At 40.4% G+C, this 25,166-nt stretch overlaps 1 long non-coding RNA gene and 2 pseudogenes across 1 annotated transcript; 1 reads left to right on the top strand and 2 right to left on the bottom strand.

The window, feature by feature from the left end:
* Positions 1-619: 619 nt before the first annotated feature.
* LOC146723346 (uncharacterized) lies at positions 620-1,048 on the bottom strand. The gene is made up of 2 exons (XR_014924627.1): positions 980-1,048; positions 620-691 (listed from the first exon to the last, which is right to left on the bottom strand). It is a non-coding gene; the product is annotated as an uncharacterized LOC146723346 (long non-coding RNA).
* A 15,626-nt stretch (positions 1,049-16,674) lies between these two features.
* Positions 16,675-18,841, bottom strand: LOC146723345 (uncharacterized; annotated as a pseudogene).
* Positions 18,842-18,964: 123 nt separating this feature from the next.
* LOC146723344 (uncharacterized) lies at positions 18,965-24,001 on the top strand (annotated as a pseudogene).
* The last annotated feature ends 1,165 nt before the right edge of the window (positions 24,002-25,166 follow it).

The following is a 25,166-nucleotide window of genomic DNA, read 5'->3' as shown; positions in this document are numbered from 1 at the left end:
AGAGGTGTGTGGAAGAGAAAGGGGGAGAGAGAGTGAGAGAGTGAGAAGCTGGAGGTGGCGAATGCAAGGGGAGTGCAGGCAAGTGGGGTGAGAAGGGAATAGAGCGGTGAGAAGGAAGAGAAGTGATGCAGGTAGAGTGAGTTGGCAGTTTGGAAGATAGATCAGGGGCACGAGGGGAGAGGAAGGTAATAGGAAAGAGGAGTGCAGGTGTAAAAGGAGAGGAGAGATAGGAGATAGGTGTAGGTGCGGGGAAAGTCTCTAGTGACAGAGGATCCAGTCGAGGATATAGGGAAAGTCACTAGCAGAGGAGAAAGTAACTGAAATAGGGTATAGGGAAAGTCACTAGACATAGAGTAAAGGAGATATAGATGGAAAGAAAAGAAATAGAGGAGATAGAAAGATTGAAGAAGACGGAGAAATGGGAGAGAAGAGGGAGCACAGGGACGGCAGAGGAGGTTTTGAAAAGGAAAAGGGAGGAATTAGAAGAAGTAGGGTTGAGAAAGGAGAGAGAAGAAAAAGGGGATTTGGAGTGGGCGTTCAGGAGAAGTAAAAAGGTAATAAGGTCGCCGGAGGTTGAAAGCAGTGTTGTTAGACGGGCTAGGTTTTTTCGCGCATGCGCATTGAATGTAGTATTAATGAAGTAGTCACTCGCATGAAATGGGGTCCTGATTTCCCCCTCTGTTTAATTTTTCTTAAATTATTGAAAATTTTTTAAAATAATTAATGAATCGTATAATTTTTATTATAAATATAATAAATTTAATTAAAAATGTTAAATATAAACATACAATAAACAAATAATGAAATTATAAAATATATACATATACGTGTACCTATGTTATAACATACGTAAATTACGAGTTTAGTTTTTATTTATACAATTTATAATTTGAATTATTGATTAATTTTAATATACATAAATTATAATAATACACTTTTATATTACATATATTGTAATAATTTATTTATTTTTACGTACGTTCAATTTATCTGTTTCCTGCGATTCCGCCAAAACTCCGTGGTCCAGGGTCTTGGTCCGTAGTTGCGCGCGCAAACATCATATGTTACTGTAGTCGTCATGGTTACGTCACGGTAATACGCGCATGCGCGAAAAAACCTAGCCCGTCTAACAACACTGGTTGAAAGGAGGGAGGAGGCAGGAGGGATAGGGGAGATATTGAAAGAGATGGGGAGGGAATGGAAGGAGGAGATAATTCAGGAGATGAGAGAGATAAGAAGAGAAATTAGAGAAGAGATTAAGGAGGGAGTAAGAGGGCAGGGAGGAGTTAAGGGAGGAGGTAAGGGGCTCAAAAAGGAAATGGAGGAGGAGGGAGAAAAAGTTGGGAGAAGAGAAAGGGAGGAAATTTATGGGAAAGGAATTAAGGAGATGGAGGAAGAAAATGGAAGAGATTAGCAGATAGGAAAAAAGGGGGAGAGAGCGAAAGGGGAGCAGGGAAAGGAGCTTCGGCTGGCCTGGCCCTGGGCGCAGCCGACAAGCGCCGCCCCGCGCCCGCCTTGTCCTCCCCGGCCTCTCCGCCGCCGCAGGGGGGTGCCGGGTCGTGGCGCACCTCTTGCCCGCGCTCGTGTGTCGGCGGGCCGGTCGCGGCCGTGCGGCGCCTCGGGGAGGGCGCCGGGCCGGGCCCCGTCTCGACCTTCGTCCGGGTGGGCGCGCTGTCGTTCCCCAGAGGCGCTCCTGGCCCCGCCCCCGGCGGTTGCGCCCGGCCGGGCGGCGGCGGCTTGCCGCTGCTTCCCTGGCCGCCCGCCGTGCTGTGGCGCTTCGGGCGTTGGCGCCCGGGCCGCACGCGAGGGCCGGAGGGGGCATGGGTAGTATGGGACGAATTGGATGCGCGGGTACATGTGGAGATGGGAACGAGGTGCACGAGGAGCTAAAGGCGGAAGACCGCAAGGGGATGCGCGGCACGGGCCGCAGAGGAGAGGGGAGGGAATCGAAGGAGGGGTGGACACCTCCAGGTGCGGGAAAGGAGGGGAGGGAAAGAGTGGGGAAGGAGGGTGAAAAAAAAGAGCAATCGAGAGAGGCGGGCACGTGGGATAAAGGGCAAGGGAGAAAAGGGGAAGAAGAAAGGGGAAGGAGATGGGAGGAATGATGGAAGGTGGCATTCTGGAATGTGGCGGGATTAAGAAATAAGGACGCGGACTTCTGGGAAGCGGTGGGAGAATGGGATGTAATGTTTTTTCTGGAGACATGGGTAGATGAAAAAGGGTGGGAGAGGATAAAAGGGAGGATGCCGGGAGGATATAAATGGGAGGTGCAATATGCGAGGAGGAAGAGTAAAAAAGGAAGGGCTATGGGGGGAATTATAGTGGGGGTGAGAAAAGGGGTAGGAATAGAAGGAAAGTGTAAGGCGGATAAAGAGGGAATGGTGGAGGTGGTGATAGGAAAAGGAGGGGAGAGATGGAGAGTGGAGGGAGTGTACATAAATGGGGAGATGGAGAAGAAGCTAGGGGAGATGGATGAATGGATGGAGGAGGAGGGAGACAGAGTAAGAACGATAATAGGGGGGGACTTTAATGCAAGAACGGGAAATTTAGGAGGAAGAGTGGAGATAGGAGAGGAGGAAGGAGAGGAAGGGAAGGGGAGAAAATCAAGAGATACAAAAGTAAATGGGGAAGGGAGAAGGTTGGTGAAGAAGTTGGAGGAAAAGGGATGGGCGATAATGAATGGAGGAATAGCAGGGGATGAGGAAGGGGGTGGACATATATGGGGCCGAATGGGAAATCGGTAATAGATTACATAATAGGTAATGAGGAGGTAAGAGAGGAAATCAGGAAGTTAGAGATAGGTGAAAGGATGGACTCGGATCACATGCCGTTAATAGTGTGGTTAGAAGAGAAAGGAGGAGGAGGGGAAAGAAAAGGAAAAAAGAGGAGGAGATGGAACTGGACGGAAGAAGGGAAGGAGGAATTTAGGGAGAAGATAGGGGAAATTTGGGGGAAGCAGAGGGATGAACAAGAAGAGGAGGGTGTAGAGGGAGAGTGGGAGGAGAAGAAAAAGAAGATACAGGAAGTGTTAGATAAGGGGAATGAGAGAGAAGGAAAGGAGAAGAAGGAAAGAAAGAGAGGGTGGTTTGATAGGGAGTGTAGAAGAGAGAAGGGGGAGGTGGTAAAGGAGTTAAAAAGGTGGAGGAGAATAGGGGGGAAAGGAGAAGAATACAGGAAAAGAAAAAAGAAGTATGAGAGATTATGTAGAAAGAAGAAGGAGGAGGAGAATGAGGAGTGGACGAAGAAAGCAATGGAAGCGAGGACGGAGGGGCAGGTTTGGGAGGTGGTTAGGAGGGAAAGGGGAAAAGGAAAAGGAGGAATGGGTGAGGGGATTGAGATGGAAGAATGGAACAGATATTTTAGAGATCTATTAGGAGGGGTAGAGTCGAGAGTGATAATGGGAGGAAGAAGGACGGAGAAGGAGAGAGGGGAAGATCAGATAGAAAAGGGAGAAATTAGGAGGGCGATAGGTAGGATAAAGGAAAGAAAGGCGGTGGGGGTGGACGGGATTCCGGGAGAAGTGTGGAAATTTGGAGGAGAGGGAATAGAGAAGTGGGTATGGGAGTTGTGCAATAGGATATGGAAGGGGGAGGGGTGGATAAGGGAGTGGAGTGAGGGGCTGGTGGTGCCAATCTTGAAGAGGGGTGAGGGAAAGGAGGTTTCGGAGTTCAGGGGGTAACTCTGACACCGTCTTTATACAAAGTATATGCGACGGTGTTGGCAGAGAGATTGAGGGGAGAGATAGAGGAAAAAGGGATGTTGCCACCGAATCAAACGGGGTTCAGGAAAGGGATGTGAACGGTGGACAATATTTATGTATTAAATTATTTAATAAACAGACAAATAAGTAGGAAAGGAAAGCAAATGGTACTACTGTTTGTGGACCTGAGAGCAGCGTTTGATTCGGTGGACAGAGTGAAGTTGATGGCGGCGTTAAGAGGGAGGGGGGTGAAGGAAGAGACGGTGAGGAGGTGCGAGGAAGTGCTAGGAGAGATAGGGTTCAGAGTTAGAATAGGGGAGGAGGTGGGGGAGAAGTTTTGGTCGGGGAGGGGGGTGAGACAGGGATGCCCACTGAGCCCGCTCCTGTTTAACATGTTGATGGCGGACTTGGAGGAGGAAATGGAGAAAGGGAGGTGGGGGGGTGTGAGATTAGGAGAGGGCAAGGTCTATACATTAGCGTACGCAGATGACGTGGTGCTGTTGGCAGAAGATGAGGGGGGGATGAGGTGTATGATGGAGAGATTAGGGAGATATCTGGAGGGGAAGGGACTGGAACTGAATGAGAAGAAGTCGAAGGTGATGAGATGAAGAAGGGGGGGAGGGAGGTTAAAAAAGGCTAGTTGGTTTTGGAAGGGAAAAAAATTAGAGGAGGTAAAGGAGTACAAGTATTTAGGATATGTGATTCAAAGGAATGGGGGGCAAGAGGGACAGGTAAGGGACAGAATAAAGAGAGGGGCAGCAATTATGGAACAGGTATGGGGAATAGGTAAGAGGAGATTTGGGAATAACTGGGGGAGGAGGTTGTGGCTCTTCGATGCGTTAGTGTGGATGGTTTTAGGATACGGGGTGGAGATATGGGGATGGGAAGAGAGAGAGGGATTGGAAAGGATACAAGAAAGGTATCTGAGATGGATGTTAGGGGTGGATTGGAGAACGCCTGGATATATGGTAAGGGAGGAATTGCAAAGGGAAAAGATAAGGACAAGGATGGGAAGAAGAGCATGGGGATATGAGAGAAGGTTAGAGGAGGGTAAGGGAGGATGGTTGGCGAGAATATGTTTGGGGGAGATTAAAGAAAGGGCAAAAAAAGGAGGGGAATTGTCAGGGTGAAAGAGAGAAAGAAGGGAATTGTTTGAGGGTAAGGGGATGGGATTAAGGGAGATAGAGGAAAGACGGGAAAAGGGGGAGTTCAGATGGGAAGAAGTTGAGGAATGGGAAGGAAAGGAACAGAGGGAGGAGAGGGTAGGAAAAATGATAAAATCGGAATATAATAAGTGGTACAAACAGATTAAAGGGGAGGGGATTCCGGGCTATTTGAAGAAAGGGTGGGCGGAAGGTAGATGGAGGAGGATGGCAAGGTATAGACTGGGGAATGAAATGAAGGGAAATAGGTATTGGGAAAAGGAGGAGGATAGGAAGTGCAGGATATGTGGGAGAGGGTTAGAGACGTGGGAGCATGTGTGGGAGGAATGTATGGATTGGGGAAGGGAAGAGAGCTGGCAGGAAATGGTAAAGGAGATATTAGGAGAGGAGGGGGAAGGGGAAATATGGTTAAAAAGGTTAGAGGAAGCAAGAGGGAAGGGGGAAGGGGAGAAGGAGAAGGAGGTAAAAGGAGGACAGGGGGATGAGAGAGGGTAGGGATAAGGGGGAGAGAGAGAGGGAGGGAGTGAGTGTGTGAGTGAGTGTGAGAGAGAGAGAGAGGGAGGGAGAGGAAAGGAGTGGAAGAATAACGGTAACCGGAAGCGGAGGTCCAACATAGGCTAAGTAGAATGTAAGATTGCGTAGGTTAAGATAATGTAGAATAAGAAAGGTTAGGGAAAGGCGGACGTGTGTGTGTGTGTAGGTAGGGTAGAAATGCGAGAGAAGATGAGAAAGGCGGCGAAGAGGAGAGGCGTGGCGAAAAACATGTAATTAGATTAAGTTATAGATGTAAGTTTAGGCTAAGGAAAAAGGGTAAAGGAAGGAAAGGTTTGGGAACGCTCCTGTAAAAAAAAAGCGCCTTGTAATCCACAATTGGGGCAGCAATAAATATAGCTATCTATCTATCTATCTACATTTCTGACTTTATATGCTCGGGGTAATTAAATTTCATAAAAAAAATGTGAACAAAATCGGTTGAGAATTCGAGAAGATAAACTGGAAACGCGCGCGCGCGCGAGAGAGAATGTGCATGTGCATATGAGTTTCATTTGTTTGGCGCGTGCTTGAATTCGACCACGCGTCCAACAAATGAAACTTACATGCATATGCAGATTAACCTACAGAAGGAGCGAGCGACTTGTGACTCGATTGTCATTGCAAATAGTGAATGAACAGCGTTGAAATACATTTTTAAGAATCAATCTTTTTTCTATGCCTTTTTTCCTCAGTACATTCAATGGCATAAATATATGGTATTATTGTGCGAATTACGTTCTAGTAAATAGTTCCAGAAGTGTTTGAGGTATGTATAATAAATCAGAAAAAATTTAGAACATTTTTTTTAATCTGAAAAAATTAATTTTTTAAAAGTATGTTTTGTGCGATTATTAGAAACTGATATATATTTATGAATTTATATAGATCTACTTTTTACAAAGTTCAACGATGAGTGACGGAAGAAAACGATTAAGCGGTTATCAATTTAGAAAAAATGCTAAAGAAAAAAAGGAGAAAGAAGAAAAAGTATTGAAAAAAACTGCTACACTAGAATCATTTTTTTCAAAATCAAACAGTACTAGTGTTGCTTGTGCTAGTACAAGAAATGATAATAGTGAAACAGAAGCACTTGAACGTGATATTATAATAAATCAGTCCACTACAGTTCGCGAGGAAGAAAATGACATGATAATAAAAGAGGTAGAAAAAGAGACAACAACGATAAACGAAATCGTAAGTACGTGCGATAAAGACCCGGCTAAATGGATATTAAATGAATCAACTCGCGATTATTTTGCTGTCAACGGATTTATACAAAATAAAGATGCTGATTTTAAATTATCGAAACGAGAATATTCTGATCAAGCACGCTATTTTTCATCGAGTTTATTTCAACGTAAATTATTAAATGGTGAAAAAAGTTCAAGAACGTGGCTCATATATTCTGAAAGTACAAATTGTGTATTTTGTGGACCATGTCAATTATTAAATATGGAAAATTATTTTACAAAAGAAGGTTTCAATAACTGGAAAAATATGATCAAATCTATAGAATGTCACGAAAATTGCAGTTTTCATAAATCATCTATATTAACCTTAAAAATAATGTTTATGAAGTTAGCACCGCCATTTTGGAAAACAAAAAAAATCAAAGTTGTGCTAGATTGTGCTAGGCTTGTGCTATGTTGTGCCTCAAACCGCATTTCGATATCTCAAAAAAAAGAAGCAAAAATTGAAAAAAATCGTTTTTAAGATCCAACACCGATTCTATGTCCATAATTCGGCTTTTCAATTACCCGACGAAGACAGTATTGCATATCTGAGTTGTGCTAGCCTAGCACAAGTCAGCACAACTGTCTATTTCCTCAGCACAGCGATATTAAGGACACTTTACTCTTGAGCGCGACTCTTTGCGCCCGCATTCTATGTCCATAATTCGGCTTTTCAATTATCCGACGACGATAATATGGAATATCTGAGTTGTGCTAGCCTAGCACAAGTCAGCACAAATGTCCATTTCCTCAGCACAGCGATATTAAGGACACTTTACTCTTGAGCGCGACTCTTTGCGCCCGCATTCTATGTCCATAATTCGGCTTTTCGATTATTCGACGAAGATAATATGGCATATCTGAGTTGTGTTAGACTGGCATAAGTCAGATATGCAATATCTGGTGCTAACTTCATAAACATCTAGTTTCTCAGGTGTAGCACATATCGAAAATTGTTAGTCACAACCTTAGAAATATTATTAGCGATATTAGCCAGTACATTATTTGCCTGCCCAGGACACGCCACGTGGAGGCTACCGCTGAAATCCTAGTGTATTACCAGATGTGTCCCATTTGTTTTTTTTTTTTTTCGTTGTTTTTTATTTTTTGTTTGTTTTTTAATTAATTTTTTAAATGTATATTAGCTAAGATATATGAATAATTATAGTAGATAAGATATATGAATAAGAATTTAAAATGTATAGTAGATAAAATATAGGATTATTTTTTTGTTTCTTTTTGTTTTTTTTTTGTTAATTTTTAAACGTATTGTATTGTAGATAAAATATATGAGTAATGATGAAATCTCTCTTATGTATCTCTCAAATGGAGTTTCATCGCATTAGTGTAGTGTTGGCGTTAAGCTATACTTTTACGTATATGCACAAATGTGCTTGAACTTCGATTTCGCTATCGATATTCTGCGGCTTCGCCTTTACTTTCAGATCATCGAATAACAGCCAAATAGAGCCAGTTTTAATGTACGCTATGTAATGCCCTATTGAGTTTGGATTGTAGCTCCCTTCGTACACCACTATCCCGGCTAACTGATAGATCGCGTTCCCCGGCATTGTGAGACGATCTGGAAAGTCTCTTAATCGTTGCAGCTTATCATCGTCGAAGGCTGTTTCGATTATTAAGTGTAGACCATATTTTATTTCACACATCGGAAGCTTTTCGTAGCATGGTCTGGGCCGGGAGTCGCCTCGACATAGAGCGTCAGGAAGACCGATCGCACCATCTCTCATCCACATGTCAAAATCGACAGACATGACAATTATGCGTTTGACGCTTTCTTTCTCGCAAGTAGCGCAGCGTTTTTCTATAATACAGCTTGGATAATCTTTGAACATCCAAATCGCCATGTCTGCAATGTTGGCCGTAGCAATGATTTGTATGATACGATTGCGACGATTCTGACGATTCTCCTGTTTCAGTTGTGGAATATTGAGGGCATTTACTCTGCTTGAATAAAACTTAGTCGATAGACCTGCCTTAAGCAATTCATTCACACAGGAGAAGATTGAAGATGTATAATCTTTAATCTCGTTTCCATAAACGTTATTATGCGATGCTGTAAGGGCTAATATTTGACAAAGACTGTCAAAGCCACATGTGTTTCGGACAATGAACGATTGTTTCTTATCTCGCACAATTGAGCATCGGTTTCCATTGGGAATTATCGGTAAGTCAGTGCAGAAAGTCGTACTGGTATTAATCCAAGGATACAGATCCGCGTATCTAAACGTTTTTTTCTGGCTTGGGTTTTTATTACGCCAGTTGTGTTCGGCTCGCATTTCTTCAAGATCAATTACATTTCCCTCGTTCTCTTTATCTTCAACATCTGTCAGCGGGACTGTAATATTCGGTATTTTCGATGGAATCAGACAAACGTCCTGTTTTATCGGTTCTGCCTTCTTTTCTATCAGCATCGATATCTCTTGCTCTTGGCAGGTTCGATTTTCAAATGAAACCTCGGAATTAATGTGGCGATCGCGTTCATTTTCACTAATCGAATCACAAAACGAATTGATTTTCGTATCAGCCATCGCTATCTTTAACTTCCCTGGTAGTGAAAAGATATGTCGCGCGACAAATTTGTCCACGCGCAATGGTAAGGAGATATTCTTGAACGTACGATGTTTCAGATCATTGAATTCGGATTCGATTGCTGCAGATGTGGCGTTGACCGATCGAAATACACCGCGCATAACTTCGGTAAACAGAGAAAAATACATGAGCAATGCTTTCAACTTTTTAGCGAATTTAGGACAGTAATATCCGTTTATCTCGATAGTGTTCTTTTTAGCCTCGATCCGTTCGAGAATGTCTCCGTACAGCGTTTCTATCCATTGATGGAGGTTCGAGTTCACCATATAATTCTCATCAATCTCAGGATGCGGAATCTCTTCTGTTCCCTTATCGTCGTGTATGTCATCTTCCACTTCAACTGATGACGATCCTCAGATCTCCCCAGCAAGAAAATTCCGTGATTGTTCCACGTGTCCACCGGGTTGCCCGTTATGATTCAGAGCTAGCATCAGAATTGCTGTCGTTATTTTCGTAAACTTCTCCAAGGTTTCCTGCTTTCGTAATATTGCCACTGCCCTCAAATAAAATTTCCGTACTTGAGGATGCTTGTCACTGAAGCATTTCCATCTCGCGAGCATGTTTGAGAAGTGACAAACGTCGAGCCGTATGAGGCATGGAGGTATTCTGTTCATGGACGTATCAGTGTTGTTTATCAAAAGATCAAAGCAAATCATTAAATATTGTTTGAGGCTGAGTACTTGACCGAATGCCTGCGCTACTGCTTCAAGAAGTGCCTTATCAAAATCAGTAACACATTCTTTGGGCACACGAATCACGGATCATTTTGCATGGACAGTCTTCAAAAATACTCGTAACCACATCAGAATGTCGTCAGTGCTCTGCGCAGAAGACAACATTTGGACGATAGGTGCAGTCTTATTACCTACTTGTGTCACGATTTGATATAAGTATATGTGCGGGCACAGGTTTCCATTTGGCAGTTTCAACTTTTTTACCAAAGATCCTGTACCGTCAATATACACGGTATCGTGATAGTGGTCGTACACTGCTTCCTGTTCCTTAGACCAGTACATAACTATCAGTGGATTAAGGCCGATTCTTTTTATCGCGCCATTAAACTTTTCGCTGTACATCATTAGATGGAGGCTTTCAAATACATTCTCAGATTGAATATCTAAGAGTTTATCCTGTCGCTCTTGCTTGGCTTTGCGGAGTACCTTACCGCTGTATAGATGAGGTGGTTCTTTCTCGCCTAAGCGTGTCATTAGTCTGTCTGCTTCTGCACGGCGCCATTGGCAAGGCAGTCTGTTGCCTTCAACTAATTGCTTGGCGACAGCGGTCCGCGTTTTGCCTCTGAGCTGCCGTTTTTTAACGTGTTTCACGACTGGATCAAAGCCCTGAATAGTGTATTCCATAAGTATGCTAATGTCTGGTTGGGGTTCGTTCGCAACACGCCCAAGAAACTCACACTTACACTCAGAACATTTTCCTGAGATTGTTGCAAAAATACCAGTTTCGGAAATTTTCGCGTTACGGAAAGAAATAGCACATGGCATTCTAGTTTCCGCCCATATCTTTTCATATAATATACTGGTCCACGAGTGTCTTCTCAAGCAATATAAATCGCGTTTTCTTCCATCCTGGAATTCATATGATATCGATTCAGGTTGAATTTTTGGCCATAATTCAGTGATATCAATGGTAAACACAATGACACCACTAATGCTATTATTGCCTGTTGAGTCGAGCGTTTTCGATTTCGTGGATATGTCAGCATTGACGATATCAAGAGCCGCCACTAATCGGTCGTAAACATTGTACCTACGACTTAGAATTATTGTGTAAATATTTTTTGGGGTCATAGTTGGGTATTCGGCTATCAATGTCTTAGAAAGATCTTTAAAAACTGCCGAACTCGGTGGAAGGATTTTGCCATTTCCGTCCACGACATGAGCACCGTTAGGTGGCTCCAGTAATTGCCACAGTCTCGATATATTAGGTTTTACATCTATCTTTTATAATTCGAAATTTACTTTCGTGATATTGGCGGTCTCTTTTTCCTTAAGTCTTACTTTTCCGCACTGGCTCTAACGAAAAAAATGATTTCCTAGAGAGATTTTTTTCTCAACTCAGCACCGTTTTTCTGCTCAATAATCTACGTTGGCAGATTTCGACCTCAGTAGATGAGTGGAAGATCAGAGTTATTATACCGCAAGCAAGTGTAAACTACCTAATCAAGTGGATGACACCAGAAAACATAAACTTTCGAAGATTTACAACTTTGTCCGACGTTTGGATTGTTCGGTGTATGTATGTGGGAGATTTTAATGTTAGGCGTCAAACCATTCCAAGGTTTGAAGAGTAATGAAGTGCTATGTAAACTGGAGAATGGAGAACGACTCGTGCTTCCCAATCACTGCCTGTCACGATTATACTTCTTGATGTCTTTATGTTAAAGTTACGAATCTAGCAAGAGACCAACTTTTAAAGAAATTAGAGAAACTTCATGAGATCTTGATAAAAGAGAAACATCAGCAGCAGGAGACAATAAGACGAGAGAACAGAAGAGTACAAGCCATGTCCTGGGGTGCAGATGATGTGCCGTCACCAAAACCCTCCCGACAACCACAGAATACGACGGAGCAGTCGCAATTGCGTAGCGCCAATCCGATCGACAGTTTTAACAGTGGTGTTGACAATGAACAAAAGTTACTGGAACAACGGTTGTTGGAGCAACAACGACAATCTGAAGAGGATAGTCACTGGCACGCGAGAGAAGAAAAACGCTTATCGACTGAAACGAGTGGTGATGAAAGTGCTAGTCCCTCTGTTCAATTACTGCCGTATAATCTATCCTTATAATCTTAAGTAAGTATATTCTCGGAAGTTGCATATATCGAGTAACCGAGCATTGGTTTAACCTGGGGTTTTTAACTCGCAATTCTCCTTAATTCTCCTTATCAATCGAAAATCTTGATAAGGATCGATCTTAACGTCGATCGTGCGGGCATTAGTTTCCGCAATGACAGATTTGTTTGGAGCTTGATAAAGAAATTTTATAATCTCTTCAATAGCCAAGGCGAGACTCATATAAATTGTTGTTTAGTACTCTTAACATCATCAATCTAAGGAAATCAACAGTTATGCTGGTTTTTTAATTATCCGACGAAGACGGTATTGCATATAAATCAACAGTTGTGTTGACCTGTGCTAGGCTAGCACAACTCAGATATGCCATATTATCTTCGTCGGATAATCGAAAAGCCGAATTATGGACATAGAATGCGGGCGCAAAGAGTCGCGCTCAAGAGTAAAGTGTCCTTAATATCGCTGTGCTGAGGAAATGGACAGTTGTGCTGACTTGTGCTAGGCTAGCACAACTCGCCTGATCCCCGGGGGAGAAATGTAACAGGAGAAGCGGAACGGAGGGGACGCCCCTAGGGCGGGATCAAGCGTCCCCTCCCTCCCGCTGAGGGAGGCTTCCTTTATGGAGGGAGTCTCCCGGGAGAAGTCTCGGGTGTTGGCGCCGAATCCTAACCCCCTTTGGGGGCGGAAGGAGCGTCAACACCTGAGACGGGAGAGTCGTAGAGTATCAAGGGCGGGGGCCCTTGAACTCATTGCACGCGGCTCTCCAAGGAGGAGAGAGGAGTGGTGGTGGTCCCCACTCCTCTCTGCCTGACGGGTTTAACCCGTCAAACGGAGGGGACGCACCTGAAAGGGGTGCGTCACGGCGTTTCGGAGGCCCCGGCTGCATGCGAAAGCGATTCCCGGGGCCTCCGAGTAGCGCCAGGAGAACCACCGTCAGGTTTAGCGGGTCGGGAGTTGGGCCTTCTGCCCTCTCCCATCCCCGCATAACCCGAAGCCTCCCCCGAAGTGGAGGGTATGTGTTGAACACATTCCTGACGTAAAAAAAAAAAAGGTTAGCACAACTCAGATATGCAATACTGTCTTCTTCGGATAATCGAAAAGCCGAATTATGGGCATAGAATGCGGGCGCAAAGAGTCGCGCTCAAGAGTAAAGTGCCCTTAATATCGCTGTGCTGAGAAAATGGACAATTGTGCTGACTTATGCTAGACTAGCACAACTCAGATATGCTATATTATCTTCGTCGGATAATCGAAAAGCCGAATTATGGACATAGAATGCGAGCGCAAAGAGTCGCACTCAAGAGTAAAGTGTCCTTAATATCGCTGTGCTGAGGAAATAGACAGTTGTGCTGACTTGTGCTAGGCTAGCACAACTCAGATATGCAATACTGTCTTCGTCGGGTAATTGAAAAGCCGAATTATGGACATAGAATCGGTGTTGGATCTTAAAAACAATTTTTTTTAATTTTCGCTTCTTTTTTTTTGAGATATCGAAATGCGGTTTGCGGCACAACATAGCACAAGCCTAGCACAATCTAGCACAACTTTGATTTTTTTTGTTTTTCAAAATGGCGGTGCTGCGACTATTTTTTAAATTGCCATTTTCTAATAAATTAATTGCGTTATCGAACTTTGGTTTGCGGCACAAACTAGCACAAGTCTAGCACAATCTAGCACAATTGTGTTTTTTTCATTCTGACAAAATGGCGGTGTTGGGCCTTAAAAACGATTTTTTTCAATTTTCGCTTCTTTTTTTGAGATATCGAAGTGCGGTTTGCGGCACAACATAGCACAAGCCTAACACAATCTAGCACAACTTTGATTTTTTTTGTTTTCCAAAATGGCGGTGCTAACTTCATAAACATTAAAAATAAAAGGAAACAAAATAGCACAAGTTGATAAAACGTTAATAAAGCAATTAGATGAAGAAATATCTTATTGGAGAAAAGTGTTACAAAGAGTAGTAGCTGTTGTGAGGTCACTTTCTTCTCGTGCACTTCCACTGAGAGGTCACGAAGAAAAGTTTGGATCACTCAAAAATGGAAACTTTCTTATGGCACTGGAATTGATCTCACAATTTGACCCTTTTTTGGCCGAACATATTAAAAGGTATGGTAATCCAGGTAGTAGGCACACTAATTATTTATCTGCAACGATTTATGAAGAATTAGTTCAGCTAATGGCCAAGAAAACACAAAAGACTATTCTTGCGGAAATTAAAAAAGCGAAATATTATTCTGTGATAGTAGACTCTACCCCCGATATATCACATATCGATCAGTTGTCTTTTATTATAAGATATGTTCAAGAATGTGGTTCACCAGTAGAACGTTTTATTACGTTTCTTCCAAATACAGGACATAAATCACAGGAATTAGCAGAAACCGTCAGTAAAATACTTATTGATTTGGAAATTGACATATCTAATTGTAGAGGCCAATCTTATGATAATGCTGCTAATATGTCTGGTGCTTATTCGGGACTTCAGATGAAAATCAAAGAACTAAATCCTTTAGCTGAGTATGTATCATGTGCTGCCCACTCTTTAAATCTCGTAGGAAACTGTGCCGCAAGTTGTTGTACTGAAGCAACAAATTTTTTCGGTGTCCTCCAGGAACTTTTTAAATTTTTCTCGGCATCCACATACCGGTGGGAAATATTACAATCATATATAAAAGCCAAACTAACACTAAAGCGACTGTCAACAACACGATGGTCTGCTAGAGATGACGCTTGCCGAAGTTTGAATGAATCTTGGTTGGAGATTATTGAAGCTTTATCCTTCATTGAAAATAACGCAGTAGAAAAAAATATAATCAGAAGTGAAGCAAAGGGATTGCGAATTCGTTTAGAACGATTGGAAACCGCGTTTATGGCTGTATTTTGGAGTACTTTACTTTCAAGATTAAACGCATCAAGCAAGAAACTACAAAGTATAGATATTGATATCTCCATTGTTTTAGAATTGTATAAGTCTTTTATTAATTTCGTCCAAAGGATTAGAAACGACTTTGATGAATTTGAGAACAAAGCGAAATTATTGTCAAATGAGCAGAAATATGAAAGATGTAAATCCCGAATAAAGAAAAGAAAATTGCAACTTGACGAATCACGAGATGGCGATGCTGATGAAACGTTCAGCAGCAGAGATCGTTTTTGAATTGAAACATTCCTCGTAATTTTAGATAGTTTACGAATTGAATTAGAAAAACGGTGTTCTGGGTATGAAATTATATATGATAGATTCATTGTGCTCATCAAATTAAGAGAGTTGAGTTCAGCAGAAATAAGAAAATATGCTATCCGCGTCTGTGAAAGCTTTCCAGATGATATTGAAGTCAGTATTGTTGAAGAATTCTTATAATACATTTGCGTGAACAATTACTCTTGCCCGAAAATATATCCGTGTCAGTGCAAGATATATGCACATGGATGTATAAAAATGACTTATACGATGTGTATCCGAATGTGAATATTGCAGCAAGAATATTTAGAACTAAAGCATCCTCAAACTGTACGGGTGAACGTTCATTTTCGTGCTTACGACGAATAAAAAATTATATGCGATCTACAATGTCATAAGATAGATTAAACGCATCGGCAATTCTGTCAATTGAGTTGGAAATAATGTCAAGAATATCTTTTGATGACGTTATTTATTCGTTTGCCAAAATAAAAGCGAGGCGACATTTTTTTTAAACTTTGATATTCTTTTTTTAAACAAGAAAATTGTTTTGTTAATGTAGTTCCTGATTTCCAAAGATTAGTTTAAGTTAAGTTTAAGATTTAAGCTGATTATTTTATATTCCAAAAAAGATTTTTTAAAATTAATGGAGTGTGTTATTTATTATTATTCAGAGAATCTTATATATAAGATACCCGTTTCCTATTTTATTATCAATTTCTTATTTAATTAATAAAAAAATTTCCCCTTGCTCTACTGTCATTAAGGGGCGGCAAATTTGATTCAGCCTAGGGGCGGCAGAAACCAAAATCCGCCACTGTATATGTATGTTTTATTGTCATTGACACGCTTAGATGCGTGTGCGAGATGATTCAACAGTAAAAATATATTATGTTGTCTGATTTCAATATGTTGAACACACTAAAATGGCTTTTTGACATATATGGATTATTATCGATAATAGCGGAATTAAAATTCTCGGTAATTATCGACAATTTTAGTTCCACTCAAATGAAGGCGCTAACCCGTCGGAGTTGTAGCGCTCGTGCACGTGTATATATATATATATATTTAGCGGGAAAGAGATTTCTGCTCATGCGTCTTGGATGCAGGTAGATATATAATAACTATTTGGAAACCACTGCTGAGGCGTCTCGGATCGATAAGTATGTGATGAGTATATTTTTTATATGTATAAAAAATACTTTATTTCTTCTTTGGTAACAGACAGTATCACAGTATTAAAGGCAGACAAAAGAGAGTGTGTTCGGTGAGGAAGAACTTAGCTTACTTAATATCTAGATAGGAACCATCTTTGGCTAGTGCACATGTGCGCGGTATAAAGTTACTAGAGAGATGCCATAGAGTTTGGCCAACACTCCGGCATCCCCTTAAGATAAAAACAATTTCATTTATTAGTAATATTTTTTTAATAAAAAATTAAGATTTGCGTTTTAGCAAAATAATACGAAGAATTTCATTAAATCGAAGCGTAAGTAATTTTACAAATACAATGTTAAAGTAAACATCTAAAAATGTTAAGTTATTTATTTGCGTTTGTACATTACGTTTAATTTCCTGATAATTGCCTCTGATAGTAAGTTTTATAATTTCACGATCAATGTAAGACAAGGGAAGTTTTAATTATATTTCATTAATTAAATATCTCGCAGTTGCATCAACAGTATCGACAGTATGGAAACTAGTTGCATCAAATGTGCATCCACGCATTTTCTAATATGTTCCAAGCCGAGAAAAGTAGTTTTCTGCATCACTATTGCAACTGCGTAAGTCTTGTTTTTTCAACGGCGGTTGAGATTCTTCTTCTTCTTCCGCTTTATCTTCCGTTGCATGATCCTTGTTTTTCTTGTATGCCACCAGTACAGCCCTCGCTCCGTAAGCAGTAGTGAAGATGATCGAAATATTCTCGATAATAATAGGATCTGGTTTAATCTTTAAATTCTCATTCAAATATAGATTCATATGTTTCATATTGATTTGAAACTGATGCCACGTGTTGAGGTCGAAACAAATTCTTTCGGCGTAATTGCCCGTTAATTTAACAATCGGCATGAAGCCGCCATTGTTCTTTGACTGCAATCCAACATGTATCTTCTCAGTGTGAGAAGAATTAAGTCTGTACGTCGTCGATAACAATAAGTAACGTTGTTCGTGACTTCTGGCGTTATCGATGCCGTCGTTGTTAGTTATTTTGCGAATATCGCGATTGCGATCAGATTTTTCGCAAAGCCGAATACTTCCTTGCGCGTAACCATTGTTTTCACTTGTAAAATTTCACGAATAGTCAGGACAACCCGGTAAAATGGCAAAACTACGAGAAATTCTTTCTTCGTATCTTGAACTTGTATTTCTGTAAACTCGAACTCGAATGAATGAGGAAGAACGACTTGTCGACTCGCTTATATTACCGTTCTCCCTCTCTCGCAAAAATTTAAAAAATAAAAGTGGGGAAGACGTATTTTACGTAAAAAATTATGATTTTTCATGTTCAGACCTGTACGCGTTAAATAAAAAATTTCTAGAAATATTTAGAAATTTCTAGAAACGAGATCATGTAACGCGAGAAGAGGACGAAAGAAAAATCTGTGTGTGTAAATGAATAAACAAAAAATCAATTTTTCATGTCAAATCGAATTCTTATGTTTAAACAAACATGTATTAAACAAAAAGAAAACGCTCGGAAGATTTGATTTGAAAATATTTTTTATCCTTTTAAAATATAGCAAGGGATTTACGAGTTCGAGAACGCCTGAATAGGATAAAAATTGGAGTACCAATAAACTTCGTCAAAAAAAAGGTCTGAGATTTAATACATGCACCAATATATGACGGGATAAAAAATCAGTCCTTTTGATCTTTTGTAGTTTATTGTATCTTGTAAAATAAAAAATAAATTATATTTTACGATTTTTCGAACTACACTTAGAAAATAGTTGTAAAACTTAATAACACCATCTGAAATATTTGCCAGAAAGGAAATTGACGCTCGCCAATAAAATAACTAAAAATTTTTCTGTCACGCCTATTTGTGAAGAAAAAAGCACATTCCAAAGGTAGGTAACAAATTAAGAAATATTTTAGTTTTAAGAAATACCGAGAATTTAAGAAAAGTATTATCCGATAGGTGAGTAAACTAGATTAAGAATACTCTTCGTCCCCTCCTTCGTGAAAAACGAAGAAATCGCTAGCGAGAAAATTGAAATTTTTTTTCGATTCTCCCGCTCTTTTAAAATCTAAACGGGGGAAAATGTCAAATTTTTCGACGGGAAATGAAATATAAATTTCCCGCAGTATAAAAGAAAATGTGCATTTTAAGTTCGACATTGCTCGAGATTGTCAGTTTCCTCGAACGTACGCGTTTGTGTTATTGTCACGTGTTGCGAGTTAAGTGCAAGTGAAAATGTCGGCTCAGAAAATGCTGATATCGACGTGCATAAATTTGGCAGCAAATTTATCGCGGGAGATAAAGCTGGAGACGTATCTGCCCCGCCTGACAGAAGATCGGGATAATAACTTTTATATTTTCGAGAAATTCGCGTATTCAATCTCAAACTCCTTACTCGGAGTTCTGTACAGATTGGGGCATTTCGGAGGTGATAAGGAATTATTGAACATTGCCGCCGAAGTTATATCGTTTCGCAAAGATTTGCGGCACAAAGAAGAGGATGTTGGCGGATATGCCGCCTATCTGCTGGCGAACTAACGAAGAATGGAAATAAGAGGTAATTACTTTATATACTTTTAACGTGCCGGTGATTGCATTATAAGCCTAAATCGTTATTAATAATCCTTAGCGAACTCTCCAGTAAATCTTGCAATAATTCGTCCCTCTCAAAAGAGGCGAGCGGCAGAAGAGTCCGAGGCAAGACCCTCACGTAAGTTTATATGCGCGTAAAATATATAATTATTTGTAAAAAAAATATATATATATATATATAACAGTTACTGTTAAAAATTAAATATTTAAGGGAGAGAGCCTGAATACTGCCGGCGGAAAATCCGGTTCCAATTGTTGTCGATATAGCGGGTAAGTTAACATTTTAGAGAAATAATAAAATATTTTAAAAAGAAATATAAAAAATATAGTAAGAAACTTAATGTATAAATATATTATTTCAGACGACGACGACGACGATGATGCTAACATCGTTATTCCCGAAGCTAACGACGATGCCAACGACGACGATTCTATATACGATTCTATCATCGTCGTAAGCCCAGCGGATAGCTTAATATTTACACCAGATAAGGTGATATTTAAAAAATATAGATTTACAAAACAACCGACTTTGAATATACAAAGTAATATAAAACTTGTAAAATATATATGTATTATTTTTATAACAAAATTTCTAATGTTATAATAATATTAATAGAGCGGGAAGAGGAACCGGAGAAGGAAGAAGAGGAAGCGCTTGAGGAGCAGGAAGAAGAGGAGGCGCTTGAGGAGCAGGAAGACCATTCCATATCTACCAACCATATCTGAACAATTTAAAAATATCACAAAGAATCTTAATACAAAACTCTCTTACTTCAGTTTAAATAAGTTAAACAAACACATTAAAGTGCATAAAGATAAAGTTTCAATTTTTTCCAATACCAATATTGTTTATAGAATTGAATGTGCTGACTGTAATGCATCATATGTGGGCCAAACGGGACGTAAATTAAGTACTAGGATTTTGGAACATAAACTTGACATTAATAAAAATACAATAAATAAATCTGTTATAACTAACCATAGGCTCGATTTCAACCACAAATTTAAATGGAATGAAGTAAAAATTCTTGATAAAGAAAGTATCCTCGGAAAAAGATCAATCTCCGAGATGATTTACATTAAAAGACAAACAAATAGTTTCAACTTGCAAACGGACACAGAATGTTTACCTGACACATATATAGACAGTATTGACAAACTACCGAAACTCTGAAAATAGATACACAAATATAATAAGTTAACTCCGCTTATTTTTCACCTTTCGATCATTTTGTCTGTGACATTATAAGTGTGCGGACCTCAAGAATCGATGTTCCTCCTACACTATTGCTTTTACGGTGCAATCTAATCATATGTAAGTCTACAAACTTCTTAATTTTCGTACAACCTATTAAGCTTAAATAAATCAATAAATATCTAATAATATTATAGGATTCAAATCATTATGTGTCTATCGGGTCTAATAACCGGAGTAGAAACACAATTTAAGATTTTTAACCATCACATTATTACTATGTTGAAGGAATATCGCTTTTCTGCATTTTTACATCATGTTCTCTTTTTCCCTTACGATAATAATTGTTAATCATTATTGTATTTTAATGCGTTACATACTTTATGACGTTTTTTACTATACTTGATTTATATATTACCGTTATGACATCGTTTATTATTTGTTAAATTCAGAATTTAATCAGCGTTGATAATGGTCAAAATATTGACCGAAACGTTTGCTTTATATTTGTATTTAAAAAGTACTTATGTTTAATTCTTTTTTGTCACCTTTTATTGTAATTTATTAGTAAACATTATATTAAGAAATATTATTTTTATATATGACTTTCTGTCTAACATAATTTGAATTTTTATATTTACTGCTCTTAACAGCCTTTTATCAAATTTATTACAAATTATTTTACTTTTTCCAAAATTTTTATGTTTGAATTTAATAAATAAATTTAAATTTTTAGCAATTCGTCGCTTACAAATTAATTATTCTCCGGAATATTAGCTTCGAGAGTACGGAAGCGTTACTCGAGACCGGATATTGTCAAAAAGTGAGTTATCTCGCCAAATAATAATGTCAATAGTTGTGTAAAAGATTAAATTTGAGCATAAAAATAAAAGCAATATAACAGTACTTTATATAATTTATATAATTTATATTCAATTTTACAATTTTCTTTTTTTTTTTAGTACAAAGAGGCGGAGACGGTGGAGGGAGCAACACTACAGAAAATCGCAACGATATTTCCCTGGAGACGGAGGAGAGTGAAGAGAAGGTGGGAGGGGGGGGGAAGAGCATTGACAACAGCAACAACAGCAACATCATCAACATCGACAGGTCGATGATCGTTTTAATTATATAAATTTAATTAGAGAAAACGCGCGGCAGTTTAGAAGATTTGGGATAGTCGAGAGAAAAGCGAGATTCGCGATACGACAGTTACCTGAAGGCGGGGATATTTATTGGTCTTTGGAAAATGCGTTTCGCGAAATTAACGCGTATGCAATAAATTCAAGTGAACCAGGAAATTACGTAGGTTTATCATTTGATTCGCTGAATTTATCGCACGGTTCCGCGGGATTATCTTTTCGTTCGGTGCGCGATTTGACTCACGAGGATATTTGGGGCCTCGTGACCGCGGTAGCACAGAGCGCGAGAGGACTTGATATCGCGGAGCAGTTTAACATACGCATTTTCAACATCGCTGTTTCTTCAGATTGCGGCCGCGTTGCATTAACGCATAAAAATATCGCGAAACGCTCAATAGTCGAAATACATAATTTCGACAACTTGTGTTTTCCGCGCTTCCTCGTAGTAGCGCAAACTTATTGCGAACGCGGTAATATACGTACGGGGGAATTGCACGAGAAATGAAATAGAGTAAGACATCCGCAATCGAAGTTACAACGCGAATAGGCGTTGGAATTAACTAGAAAAGCCGGAGTAATAATTCTCGAAGAGGGTTGCGAGATTCATGAAATTGAGCGTTTCCAGCGATATCTTGCCGCGGACAATGTCGCTATCGTTGTATATAATTTTATTACTTTCGGTCACGGTACGAAACCGTACTATGACGGAACAGCGATACTCGCTTCTCTTGGGCGTGAATCCTCTCATCGACTAAATATTATGTATTATGAGAATTCGCGTCATTTTAACCCTATATTAAATTTAAAAGCCGCTGCGGGTTCTCGTAATTTTTGTGTAACGTGTAATGTACGCTTCCGGAACAATAGAGGTGGCGGTCACCGGTGCTCGAATAAATGTCCGCGATGTTTTACCGCGCCGCCGTGCGAACACTCCGACGACGCGTGAATAGTAAAATGTGATACATGCAATCGGACGTTTTTCGGTGCTTCGTGTTTTGAGCGTCATTGTAGGGAAAAATCTTATGACGGTAAATCGCTCGCGAGTGTTTGTAGCGTCATACGATTTTGCAATGAATGTGGATGTATAGTTAAAGCGAAAGCGAAGCACGAATGCGGCGTTTCTTACTGCAGATTATGCCATTCGGAGCAACCTCGAAATCATTTGTGTTATATGAGACCTCTTCGCAACGACGTTAATTCATCTACCGAGCCGTTGTCGTCGACATATCCTCCAGAGGTAGAAGCGACGGTAGGTGTATCCGTCGAGGAGAAAGAAAGCATAATTGATAACAAAAAAACAAGCAAATTGGCATTGACAGATAGAAAAGGACGCGTAGCATTCGTATTATGATTTTGAAACACGGCAGGACGAGACGCTCAAAGGTATGACGTCCGTAAAAAGACACATCTCGACACTTTGCGTCGCGCATCAAATTTGCGAAGCGTGCGCGCAAAACAATGATATCTTTGTGCGTTGTCGCTGGTGCGGGATGCGAGAGTTTGTATTTCGTAATGATCCGGTGAAATATTTTGTCGATTTTGCTACGCGAAGGACGAAATATTTCAAACAGATAATTTGCATAGCCCACAATGCGAAAGCGTTCGACGCTCAATTTATTTTGAAATATATCGTAGAAAATCGTGTCAATCTCGTGCCGAAAGTGATTTTGAACGGAACAAAAATCGTCGTATTAACAGTTGGACATACAAAGTTTATCGATAGCGTGAATTACATGCCAATTGCGATTATCCGATTTGCCGAAAGCTTTCGGGCTGAAGGATACATCGGGTAAAGGCATTTTTCCGCATTTATTCAATACTATCGAAAATCAAATGTATTTCGGGCCATTACCCGACGCGCATTATTACTCTCCCAAAACCATGAAATCGAAAAAGCGCGAATGCTTTCTCGCGTGGCATACGGACATGCGATTAAAACACACCGTGTTTGATTTTCAACGCGAGATAGTACAATATTGCCGTACCGATGTTGATATACTTCGACGAGCGTGCATGGTGTTTAGAAAAATTTTTATAGCTCGCGGAAATGTATGTCCGTTCGAGGAATGTACAACTATTGCTTCAACGTGTATGACAATTTTTCGGAAAAACTTTTTACAGCCGAATACGATAGGCGTCATTCCAGCGGGCGGATACAGAAAAGCGAACATACATTTGCGCAAAGCTCTACAGTGGTTGGTATGGAAGGAGCGCGAGCTCGGTCATCTTATAAACCACGCAGGACGTGCGCGCGAATACCGTACGATCGATGGCACACTCGTCGATGGTTATTATGAAGAAACATCAGAAACGGGAGTAACGTCGCGTCACGTGTTGCAATTCCACGGTTACTTTTGGCACGGATGTACGTCGTGCTTTCCGATAAATCGCAATAGATCGCTTTCGTCGGCTGAGGAACGTAGAGATACGATTGACTCGCGATACGAGCGAACTCTCGCAATCTCGTGGCGACTTCGGCAGTATGGGTACACGCTGACTGAAAAGTGGGAGTGTAGCTTTGATCGAGAAATGCGGGATAATCGTGAGATGCGCGAATTTCTCGAGAGTCATCCGATGGTGAAAACAGCACCGCTCGATCCTTGCGACGCATTTTTTGGTGGACGTACGGGAAATATCGCGACTCTGTAAAATCACAAAAAATACGCGAAGAAAATACGCTACGTAGACGTATGTTCGTTATACCCATATGCATTGAAGACGGGTGCTTTCCCTATCGGTCATCCCGACATTTATATCGGCGATGAATGTTCAACTTTAATCGGTACGGCTCCGAATTATAATTTTGACACCGTCGAAGGTCTCGTACGCTGTACGATACTTCCTCCGCGCGATTTATTTCATCCGGTACTCCCGTATCGCGCGCACGGAAAATTATTATTTGCACTGTGTCGTAGTTGCTGTGAAACATTTTCGCAAACGTAGTGTACGCACGAGCCTAGCGAACGCGAATTCGAGGGTACGTGGGTGAGCTGCGAATTACGCAAGGCCGTCCAAAAAGGTTGTGACTAAAGTAAATAAAATTTGGCGATATAAAATTAGTCAATATAATCGCAAAACACGGCAGGGTGGATTGTTCGCCGAATATATAAATTCATTTTTACAACTTAAACAGGAGGCAAGCGAATGGCCGACTAAATGCGCGGACGATAATGCTAAAGAGTAATACCTGCGGGAGTACGAGAAAACCGAAAGTATTGTTCTTGATAAGCGTAACATCTCGCAAAATTCCGGTTTACGCTCGGTTGCTAAGCTTTGCTTAAATTTGTTTTGGGGAAAGAATCCCGCAACGATCCTTATGGGTTTTGGGTCCCAGTCAAATTTAACAATAATGTAGGATAATGTAGTTTATAACATGCTGATAAAAAATGTCCATGGGTACCAAACCCAAAAATGGACTGTTTCCGAGATATAAGGCATTAAAGGGTGGAAAAATGAGTTTCAGGTTTCAGCTAATGGCAGTTTGCAACAGGAATATATTATGATAAGCCATACTTTTTTGATATTAAACCCACATGCAGATATGAAAGAGAGAGTTTTGTGTGTGTGTGTGTTCCCAAGGCACAGATAAAGACCCCCACGGTTCGTCACTCCCGTAGTATTTATAGCGACTCCAAACCTTCTTTGCCTTGGTTGTGTGTGTATGTGCGTGCGTGCGTGCGTGTTTTTTTTTTCAATGAGAGGAAAAAAAATACTTTTACGTACGCTGTGTGGGACTCGCCGAGTTAGATGAAGTCAACTCGTCTGGTCGTGTTGTCATTGACCATATCTTGTGTGGCTCTTGAATGCCAAAACC

The sequence above is a fragment of the Nylanderia fulva genome, unplaced genomic scaffold (genome assembly GCF_048542155.1).
Source record: "Nylanderia fulva isolate GAGA-0341 unplaced genomic scaffold, ASM4854215v1 Scaffold205, whole genome shotgun sequence".
Taxonomy (NCBI): Eukaryota; Metazoa; Arthropoda; class Insecta; order Hymenoptera; family Formicidae; genus Nylanderia; species Nylanderia fulva.
The sequence above is the reverse complement of the archived record's forward strand: the minus strand, read 5'-3'. Positions and strand labels throughout refer to the sequence as shown.